This window comes from Capsicum annuum, chromosome 10 (assembly GCF_002878395.1).
Source record: "Capsicum annuum cultivar UCD-10X-F1 chromosome 10, UCD10Xv1.1, whole genome shotgun sequence".
Lineage (NCBI taxonomy): Eukaryota > Viridiplantae > Streptophyta > Magnoliopsida > Solanales > Solanaceae > Capsicum > Capsicum annuum.
The window spans coordinates 146093638-146105668 of NC_061120.1; the positions used below are offsets into that span (position 1 = coordinate 146093638).

Below are 12031 nucleotides of genomic sequence, written 5' to 3' on the forward strand. Positions count from 1 at the left end.
ATTCGTTCATTTCATTCTTTACAATTATCATTCGCCATTACCTCCTCCTCCCGAACCTCCAACCACCTAACAATAATCAATATTGTACCGTACTATGACCATTAGGCTGCCCCCAGTACATATCAACTGTAATCATATCAAATATCGGGATCGGCCCATGCTAGGCTTAAGCCCCTGAGCTACCACCCACACGTATATCAAGTAACACACATAAGAGATCTTTCCAATAACTTAGTTCAAAAGCTTTTGATATTATTACATTAGTGTTCATGCCAATATAGTACCTTTGGAATACTGATACATCAATAGGAACCAAGTAATAGACTTTCTATACAATAACGATGTAATAAAGACTCATTGGTACATCAACAATGTGTTTCGGAATCATCAATATCACAACAATGAAATAGGAGCCTTTCGGTATAGCAATGAAACATTTTGACACTTTATAGAATGGAAACAACTTCGTTGGTAATGTAGAACAATACATGTTTTTGGACAACCTCGGAATCTTACTTGATAGAACATTGGTGTTTTCATGCCAAAGAACATCGTTAGAGTATGCTTTACATACCTCGTTGTAGATTCGGATACCAATTCAACACAACTTCCCGACTTTACAAATCACTTATCTACAATGAAATGTTTGGCATCTAGTATTAGCAACCCAACACCACAATTCTCTTCCATAATTCCATACAACCAATATTTGCAAAGCATTCCAAAAACCAACTTGAACAATCGGTTTATGTGTATATATATATATAATCATCATTTCAATACCACATCATCACACCAAATCCCTTCACAATTCAACATAATTCAACTATGCACAAGAATAATCCAACATCATTTCCAATTATCTTTCAACAACAATCAAATAACATACTTCTTATGCTCACATGCATATATATATACATATCCATATAAATAACACCAACATAATTTACATCCTTACCATAAAATGTCCCTTTTGATTTCGAAGTCCTGTTGGCACAAATAAGGGGTGCTTCTCGAAGCCCTCGAGACGGTGAACACAACTACGGAATCAATTTGGATTTTCTACGGTTGAATCACAAGATAATTGGAGTTGAACTTAGGCTAGGGTTTCTTATTCTTCAATAATTTGGATGATAAATGATGGATATGAGGCTAAGTATATGTATATAATGACCAATTTTCGTCCATGAGGTGATGAAAAATGACCATATTGCCCTTAAAATTTAAGTAAATCCGAATCTGTCCATGGTGGACTATTTTAATAGGCTAAAGTAAATTGACCATAACTCTTTGCTACGATATCGGATTTGGGTGAAATTGGTATCGTTGGAAAGATAATTCTAAGGGATTTTATTTAATATAAAGTAGGCCACCCAGTTCATCCTGTACAAGGAGTTATGATCGTTTGAAGTTGTTTCTAAAAATCTGTTTTGATAGGCTGAAGTAAAACGAGTATAACTCATTACTCAGATGTCGGATTTAGATGAAACTAATTGCATTGGAAAGAAGACTCAAAGATATTTCTTTTCATAGGTGGCAGCTCTCCCAGTTCATTATATTAAGGGAGTTATGATCGTTCAAAGTTGACCCAAAAAAATGGCTGACCTCAGTAGTTTGTGTGCAGGAAATTTTCCTGCACATTTACTATTCCCAATATCCCGGCCACCATTTTATAGTTTCGAACGTGCTCGATTATATCCGAAACCTATCCATTTTTGGAAATCTTTATATCGTTGGAAAGCTTATTCAATAACCTTCGTATGGAACCATCGACGGGCAAATTTCGGTATAAATAAAATAAAATAAAATAAATTTCATATAAATAAGACCACTACACGTACTTGAATACGCCAATATATGTACTTGAATACGGGGTGTTACATTAGCTTTAAGACTTTTCTACCTTAAGTCTTTTTCTACTTATGTAAAGTTTGACAGATGTAAAGTAGGGATAAAAAAATAGCTTTTTGTAAATTTATTTTAGGATAGGTGTAAAGATGTAAATAGTGAATGCGTTTTCTTTTAGGCTATAAATATGTAAGCCATTCGGCAAGTTAAAGGCAAGACTTTCATGTGTTGAAAGCAAGCCTTCCCTCTTGTACACAAATTTTTTTTTGAATATTTAATAAAAAGCAGGTATATTTCTAAGGAAAAATTATGGATAAACAAAGCCCAAAATTATCAAACCTACCAGAACAGGTATATTTATTTACGATTATGAATAGCTAAATTCATAAATTTCTGACAATCATGATATGATAAAATAAGTTCATGTTAGTTACTTTATAGTAGAATTATTCGAAGAATAGCATGTTAAGAAGTTTATTAGCAAAGTGGAAAAGGAGAAAAATCTCTAAGAACTATGCCATCCTAAAGGTGAAACCGGTGAGACAAGAAAGCCGTGATAGGGGAGTAGCCAGAGTAGAGGCGCTGTTTAAGGGAAAAGTATCCAGATTACCATGCTAATAGTGACCGAAAAACATGTTATTTAAGAATAATCTAGTATTGAGTAATCTAAAATGATCATATTTTGTTATGTGTATGATTGAAGGGAATATTTTGAAAAAAGCATCATATGAAAAATGAATACTTATTTATCTCACGAAATGGTAGATAAATTTAAAATACTTGTTTTTTATGTACTTAGGGATATAGAAATTGTAGATATAAGAAAAATCATATTGGAAAAAATATTTGATAAATATTTTATGACTAGAATAAATTACATACCACACCTACCTACTTACAAATATCTACATGCCAAACCTACACATCAACCATGATAAATTATGTATATTTAGAATATTGGAAAATGGACATGAAAAATATACAATTAATAGAAAGATTAATGAAAACAAATCTAGAAAAAATATATGAGAACTAAAGATACAAAATATATGGAATTCCTTAATGAAAATATACAAGAATTATTAAGATTAAAACAAACAACCAGTAAATATCCTGATAAAACATTTAATAAACCATAAATTACTAAAATCCAATTCCAAGTTATCCAAGTTATTCGTAGAAACCTAAACATCATATGGATAATATGACAAGCTATGTATATGATGAAATTAAGATACTTGTTTTATATATCATTAAAGACTTAGAAATAGAAGACATAAAGAAAAAATATTTTATGAAGAATCATTAAGTCTAGAATGGTTAGAAGATATGCATGATCTTAGTTTATATTATTCAGATAGTTATTACTCAGATAATAATAGTTATTATTCAGATGGATATTATACAGATTAAAAATGTTAGAATATATTAAAAGAGTTAGAGAAAAACAAAGTTTGCTATACAAAGAAATTAATTATAGAAATCAGCTTAGAAAAGGAAGAAAACAATTAAAAGAAAGATTAGTTTGGATAGATAAAACCATGAAACAGCTAGAATTTAAAGAAAGTTTAGAATATGATTTAGACATAGAATTATTCATAGAAGAAAAAGACAGGATAAGTAACGAAATAGATAACCTAGAATTTAATATCAGATATAGTACAATTAGAATAAATTATTACAACGAAATTTGCAGTATTACAACTACTTTAGGATAAAATGATAAACTATGAATATTTAAAATATTGGAGACAAGATATAGAAGAAATAAGATTAACAGAAATACTTATGAAAGAGAATTTAATTGAATATTTTAGAAAATATAGAATATTTAGAATACCTTCAAAATAATATACAAGAATTACAAAGACTAAGAGAAAAAACTAAAGAATATTATAGTAAAGCATTTAATCAAATATCATTTAATCACCCCCCAACATATGAACATCAATAAAACTAAAATAAATAAATTAAAAATAAAAATGTTTAGAAAAGTTAAGAAACATCCACGCACAAATAAAAATAGATCCATTAAAGTTATAATAGATTTATTTAAGTTATCCAAGTTATCCGCATCCTCTTACAATTTCGCCGAAGAAGATGACCGAGCTCTATCGCCATCACCGAATCCGTTCAAGTGTGTGTTGTGTGTGTTTAACGTTAAAGCATGAGATTGGAGGGTTTTTGAGTTGTTGCTCTTTTAAAGTTTAATAAATTATAATTAATAAATTAATAAATTATAAAAATAAGTTAATAAATTAAAATTAATTTTTAACAAATTAAATTTTTTATAAATTCTATAATATTTATAACAACATTCAATTAATTTAATACAATTCGTATATATATAAATACACAGTAGATACATTGTGTATGGGACCTGGACAATATCCAATTAATTTAATACAATTCGTATATATATATAAATCAGATAAGTAGTTATTTTATCATCACATTAACACGAGTAGTATATTTCCTCAATCGTATAATAATATCAGTTAATTTTACAAATTACAATAAATTTTTGATTAATTAGCTTTTAAATACGATTATATATATATATATATATATATATATATATATATATACACGTCGTAATACTAGTCTTACGTTATTACAACTTCAAAAACATACGCGTGTAAAATAGTATATCTATTTCCTCAATAGTATGATATATATCAACGTATCATTCAAACTATTTTGATATATAAATTCAGTTATCTAACTTTCGATTACTACATACGTCACTACACGAGATATACGTAACATAATATCATTATCTCAACGGTATGATATATATATACACATATTCATTATACAAAGATTATGCATGTTTAACGTCATTTAACGTATATACAAACTAAAATATTTATTTTATATATTGAAACATAAGTAAAAGATAAAGATTATGTTTAACGTAATTTGTTTAATTTATTTGATATATTTTTTAGTTTAATTTTTCCACAAAATTTAAGAATGATTGATTTTTATTATTATTATACTGGTTATCAACTACGTGTGATCAGTGTAATTTTAAAAAATTATATATATATATATATATATATATATATATATATATATATTATATATATAATTATTTTTAATGAAATAATATGTATATTTGATTACATATTTATAATTATTGGTTACTAAAAATTATTTTCTTTTAAATTTTTGTTTAGTTCAAAATATTTTAATAAAAATTGACCACATGTGGCTGCCTTTTAAAAAAAATTTATAAAAAAAATAAAAAACCGACCACTTGTGGTCGGTTTTTTCTGATCACAATGTGTGATTAGTTTTTTGTGGTCGGTTTTTTCAATTTTTTTAGTTGTGAAAAATCTAAGTTTAAACTTGAAATAATATGTTGAAAGATAAAAGTAATGAAAAAGTTTAAGAAAAATTTGTAAGTTACATCACAGTATATATTTTTATGTATTAAATATTTTTAAAAATGATATAAACGTTATATTAGGTTGGTTCGGTTCGATTTGATATTTTTTAATTAAAATCAACTTAAATCAATTATAATCAGAATTTTTTACAACACCAAACTAAGTCAAATCAAATTAAACACTAATCAGCTTTTTTTTTTTTTTTTTCAATTTGACCAATTTACTTTTTGATTTAATTTACTATTAGATTTTATCCACCTAACTTCCACATTATAAGTACTAAAGCTTGCGAGACCTAAAGGTACTTACAGTAAGGAAATTGGGACTAATTAATGAAGGAATGAGAGAATTAGTTGGGAGTTGTGTTAAATTTGAGGAGGGTACATAATTAGGGAGGTGCTGTACATAATTACTACTTGTTTGAATTTTACTGAACCACGCTGCGGTATAGGCACTCTGGAGAGTTACACCCATAAAGGCAACGTTCCTAGTCAACACAATTCCTTTCTTTGTGCATCTTTTAAGTATTGACGTTTGTTGATGAAATTTTTTTCACTTTTTTTTAAAAATATTTCATATTAGTGAAAAAAAGTAAAAATAATGTTGTTTGATTATAAAAATTATTTTATTTCAGTAAAATTATTTTTTAAAAAATAAATTTATTTTAAATTTTATCACTTTTATTTCTCTCACAAAATTTTAAAAATAATTTCAATTTATATTCATGACGAAATACACCACTAACTTTAACTTTAACTCCAAATAATTATTATTTTCATGAGCAAACAAGATAAATCTCGTCAAACAAACTTTTGGAACCCACTTTCCCAGGTAATAGAGTAAGACTTGATAAACCATGGTAAATTTGACAGCAAACAATAGGCAATAAATAAATGCAAAAATAACACCTGAGTCCTGAGGCTTTACGTCACCCACCCACCCCCACTCCTATCCCTCCCACAAAAAAAAAAAAACCACTAAAGAAGAAAAGAAATTTTTTTTTTTACAAATAACCGAACATAATTACCATTTACTTTTTGAAGTCAATGCGTATAGATTATGCGCGAATTCTACACAATCATACAAATATTATACATGAATTAGTTTATTTGCTACATACCTCCGGTTATTTTTTAGCTTAATTAATTGGGTGAACAATTATCTAAATTAATTCTTCAAAAAAAAGAAAAAAAGAAAAAATAATAGTTTGAGTCATAGCATTTCTATTCTTGAACATATGGTGTGTTTTTTCTTTCTTTCAAACAAATCTGTAGCAAGTAAATGTGGAAAACTAAAGGGTCGTTTTGGTAACGAAACAAGTTATATTAGAATTAGTTATATTGAGATTAGTTATATTGAGATTAGTTATCATGATATTATTTTTTAGTGGCTGTTTGATTTAGACTACTCAAGTCTAAACATAATATACATTGCTTTCTTTCTAAAAATATATTATTCTTTTACAAAAATATCCTACATCTTATTTAATTTAATTATTTTTATAAAAATTGTATTGATAACGACAACTATGCATAAGAAAAATAAAGATTGGACACCTGTCTACACAAATTTTACCCTCAGGTTGGACACCTGTTTACACAGAATTTGTCCTCTCTACACACCACTTACAAAATTATATTGGGTATTGTTATTATTTCTTATACTAGATTTGACTGATATGAGCAATTTATTATAAAACATATTTGCTTGAATCCATTTTGCGGGGTGGGGGTGGGGGTGGGGAGTGTTTTGATGGTCAGTACACTTGTTAGGCTTCTTGATCCATTCCAATTTTGAGGCTAGTAAAAGGGTTATTATGGATCTTAACGACATTGTGGCATATTGGTGATCTACATTACTTGACATAAAGATATTGACTTTTGATCTACATTACTTGACAGAGGTTTAGTGGTATTAGCTTTTGATTATTGATATGATCAGTTTTGTCACTTTTGTTCCATCCTAATGATAAACAAATGGAAAAAATAAGGGAAAATTGTTAAATTTATCCCTCTATTTTAAAAAAAATAGTTAAATATATCCTTCGTCATAATTTGGGGCTAAATTTATCCTCGTTGTCATACTTTGGGATCAAATTTATCCCTCTACTTTGAAAAATTGGCTAAATATATCCTTCATCATATTCTGGGCAAAATTTACCCTCGATCTTATACTTTGGGGCAATATTTAACTCACTGTGAAGAAACTTTTCACTTGTACCATTTCTTTAACAAAATAGCCCAAAGTAACGTTAAATTACCTAATTTTTAAAAATAAATCACACCCTAATCTAATTTGCCCGATCCGATCCACAAAAAATATATAAACAAATATACCCCTCCCTCAGCTGGTTGAATTTTTCCAACAAATAAAAATACTTCTTTTTCAACGTGCAATATTGTTAGGTTGTTTACAAATGAACAAAGAGTAAAACAGAATGATATAACGTAGAAGCAAGGAACTAGAGAAAATGTTTGTTATAAACTCTGCTCTTGTTTCATTATGTTCAAATTTCAAAATTTGATATGCAATTCTCTGTGCATCTAGATTTTAGAATCAATGATAAATTTTTTAAGCAAATGACATGATGAAAAATTTGTACAGATCTAAATTGCATATAAAGATGTATAAATGAAGAGATGCCACGATTGGTACATAGGGAGACCTCTTAACTCAATCATCTAGAGAAATATCCAATGGGTCTAATCTATTGCATTTGACCGTCAAGTGTCATTTTTCATGAACTCTGCACTGGTGCAGATCCATGAACTGACCGAGGGATATATTTCTTTGTGTTTGCACTGATGTAGATTAATTTTTGTGAGTTATGCACTGATAAATATCTAGTTTATCAATCTCGTTGGAAAAATTGACCAATAGAACTGAAGAAGGTATATTCATTTGTCTTTTTTGTGGCTTAAGTCGGATCGAATGGGTTAGATTAAGGTTTATTTTAAATTTTAAAAAATAAGGCATTTCACGTTGATTTGAGCTTTTCTGTTAATAAAGGGTATATATAAAAAGTTTCTTAACAGCGAGGATAAATTTGATCTCAAAGTATGACATCAAGGGTAAATTTGACCACAAAGTATAACGAAGGATATTTTTAGCCAATTTTCTGAAGTAGAAGGGTAAATTAGGCCCCAAAGTACAAAATTTGACCTCAAAGTATGACAAATGGTATATTTAGCTAATTTTTTTTAAAGTAAAGGGCTAAATTTAACCCTTTTCTCGAAAAATAGTGTAGTACAATCTTTGGTTGTATGTGGAAACTCTTGCTTTGGGAAAATCTGGTATGAAGACGCCTCAACATAAGCATCACACACGCACTTACACACGTACACACTTACATACGCACGCACGCACACACACACACACATATATGATAATTAAAGGATTTGGAGGATAATTTTGTCATTTTATGGCTTTATTCCAAGATGAATTATGTTGGAATTATTTATACCACTTAAAGGATGGGGCAACTTATCCTTGTATTATTTGTTAACTCCAAGATAAGTTATTCCGAATTTGACAACAAATAAGACACCAAAATTTTTATCCTGAAACTACTATTTTATCTCAAAACTAGTTATTTTAATACCTTACACCAAATGACTCCTAAGAGTGCATGAGTCAATTTAAAGCAAATGAGCTACATATCTTTGTCATGATACTATTTGCCCCATTCATTATGTTCAGGGAGAGGGCACTGATTGCCATGTCGATCCATGTCCTTTTAATTTTTATACACCAAATACATTTCTCATATATTAATATTCAAAAGGAAAAATGGTCAAATTTACTCCTCTACTTTAAAAAATTAGTTAAATATACTCTTCGTCGTATTTTAGGGTCAAATTTATTCTCACTATTATACTTTGGAGTGAAATGAAAAATTGGTTAATATACTCTCACTATTATGCTTTGGAGTGAAATGAAAAATTGGTTAATATACCCTTCGTCATATTTTGGGGTCAAATTTATCCTCGTTGTCATACATTGAAGTCAAATTTACCCTCGTTGTGAAGGATACTTTCACATGTACTTTTTCGTTAATAGAAAAGCCTAAATCAATGTTAAATATTCTATTTGTTAAACACACTCTAATCTAATTCGTCCGACCCGACGCCAGCCATCAATAAGACATAAACAAATATACCCCTCTCCCCATATTTGTTGGTTAAATTTTTTCAATGAGATTAAGCCATTGTATATTAATCAGTACAAACACAAACAATTATAACTTTTCCTCAATTCATGGATCTGCATCAATGTAGAATTTCATGAAAAATGACACATCGATCAATGCAAGAGATTAGGCTCACTGAATATATATTTGGATGATTTAGTTAAGAGGTCTCCCTATGTGTCAATCGTTACATCTATTCATTCTTATGTCTTTATATAAAATTTTCATCTACATAAACATAGAATTGCATATCAAATTTTAAACTTTGAGCATAATTGAACAAAAGCAGAGTTTATAAAAGACATTTTCTCTAATTCCATACTTTTGTACTATCTCAAGTCATTTTAATCTTTGTTCATTTATAATCAACCTACCAGAGTTGTCCATTGAAAGTAAGGTGTATATTTTATGGGACGAATCAAACTATTAGAGTAGGGTGTGTTTTATTTTTTGAAAATGATCATTTAACATTTATTTGAGCTTTTTTGTCAAAGAAAGGGTACAAGTGAAAAGTCTCTTAACAATAGGGTTAATATGACCCCAAAGTATGACATCGAGAATAAATTTAACCTAAAAATATGATGAAGGGCTTATTTAGTCAATTTTTTAAACTAGAGGGGTAAATTTGACCCCAAAATATGACAACAAGATAAATTTAATCCCAAAATATGTTGAAAAATATATTTACCAAACTTTTAAAAGTAAAGGAGTAAATTTAACCTTTTTCCTATTCAAAAAGCTTTTTGTGATGTGTGCATTTCATGACATTAGTCCACTTTCCCTATCTTTGCCTCCGTGAATCTGATATTACTTGCACTGTATTTAATTTGGACACTTTTACACATTGTTCTTTTATGTTATAGTAGTTCAATTTTATTATCTCCTAATTTTCATCATCACATTAGTGACTACTTCCCTAATCAGGGAGGCAGGTTAAAATGAAAACACATTATTATGAAACGAGAGCTAATTACAGAATTGTTCCATTTAATGCATGAGATTAATAGCAAGTGCAGTCTCTACCATTATAGCATATTTACTACTTGTAAAAATAAAAAAAAACCCTAAACCCTCTTTGATGACGATGACTGCAATCTCATTCGATGGGGTTTTTCCACCGAAAATTTTTCCACCACTACCATCTCAAAAGCTTCCAGATGACAAAACACCATTATTATTATCACAGATTCCCACTGAATCTCAGAACTAATTTTCTAATTTATTTAAACAAAAGTCTCGAGTAAATATGATACTAAAAGTTCCATCTAAATCAGTGGTCATGCTGCATGGTGAGCCTAATATCACGTGGAAATCTTTAGAGGTTAAATAGTTGATTGCTCAAGAAAATCTACAGTATCCCATCATACGGAAATTCTCGTATGGTAAATCCGATATTATTTTCTTAAATTAATAGGGATTTTATTAATATAATATCAAATCATTACAAGATGGACTAACCCACCGAAATTCAGTCAATACATTGGGCCCAATACAATCAAAGTAAAATAAAATTCGGCCCAATCCTTTAATATGCAGACATATATAAATGTCCTTAGGGTTTTCAAAATGCATTTTGTTGTCTTCTCCACTATTTGAGCTTCCTTTAGGTGAATAACCATGGTGTTGACGACCTTCAATCCTATATTCATGGTATTGGTCCTCTGAATCATTAACTCTTTACCTAAGCTCTGGAAGATTCCTCCTTTATATAGCTCCCTAAAGTAAGGATTTACTTGCCTCCATTTATTTAGCTTCTTCTTTAACTCTCTAACCTTCCTTCGTATATTTATGCTCCTTCTAAGCTGTATTCTCCTATAAATGGAATGGTTCCTCATTTTTGATGCTGAAATGAGGGATTTAGATCCCTGATTCTGATTGCTTATCTAAGAAAATCCTTGCTCCTTCTTTCTTTTGATTTTTATTTCTTATAAAATCCCCTTATTACAAGCTTATTGACAGATATAGAAGAGAGGGAGATAAAGGTTGCTCGGACCCACTATTTTGAAGATGTAGTCTGCTTCTCGCTGTATTACTTAGGTCAAACTCACTCAACCCTCCCTTATTACATGAAGTACCCTTTTGATGTATGAATCTGTATAGACTAGATAACTCTTGACGTTTTTGATTGCCCTCATTGGTTGTAAATAGGTACTTGTAAGCTAATTTAGCGCTGTTAGCTATAACTATAGCCTGCAGTCTCTTCATCATTTTTTCAGTGACAATTATATGTATGGACATTGTAATTTATCACTGTTAAGGATTTTCTTACCTTTGACATGCAATTGCTGAAATGTTGTTATACTGAATCCACCATTATTAATTGCTATGTTTGCTAAATAATCCGCCAACTGATTCCCCTCCCTTAAAATATGCTAAAACTTTACTTGCTTATCACGTAGTAGTTGTGTGAGTTGTTCAACATAATCTATCATATTCCATGGACACTCCCACTCTTTAGTTAAAATCTTTATCATAATAAGAGAATCTATTTGAAAGATTAGCTTTTCCAGATTGGACAGATTACAGTGGATTGTTGCTTGAAGCATAGCATATGCTTCAGCCTCCATGTTAGTAGTATCTGCAATCTAAGCTCCCTGTG

The 12031-nt window shown here is 29.3% G+C and overlaps 1 long non-coding RNA gene across 1 annotated transcript; it reads left to right on the top strand.

The window, feature by feature from the left end:
• Positions 1 to 10963: 10963 nt before the first annotated feature.
• On the top strand, positions 10964 to 11714 carry LOC107845936. Its single transcript, XR_001667101.2, has 2 exons — positions 10964 to 11153; positions 11392 to 11714. It is a non-coding gene; the product is annotated as an uncharacterized LOC107845936 (long non-coding RNA).
• The last annotated feature ends 317 nt before the right edge of the window (positions 11715 to 12031 follow it).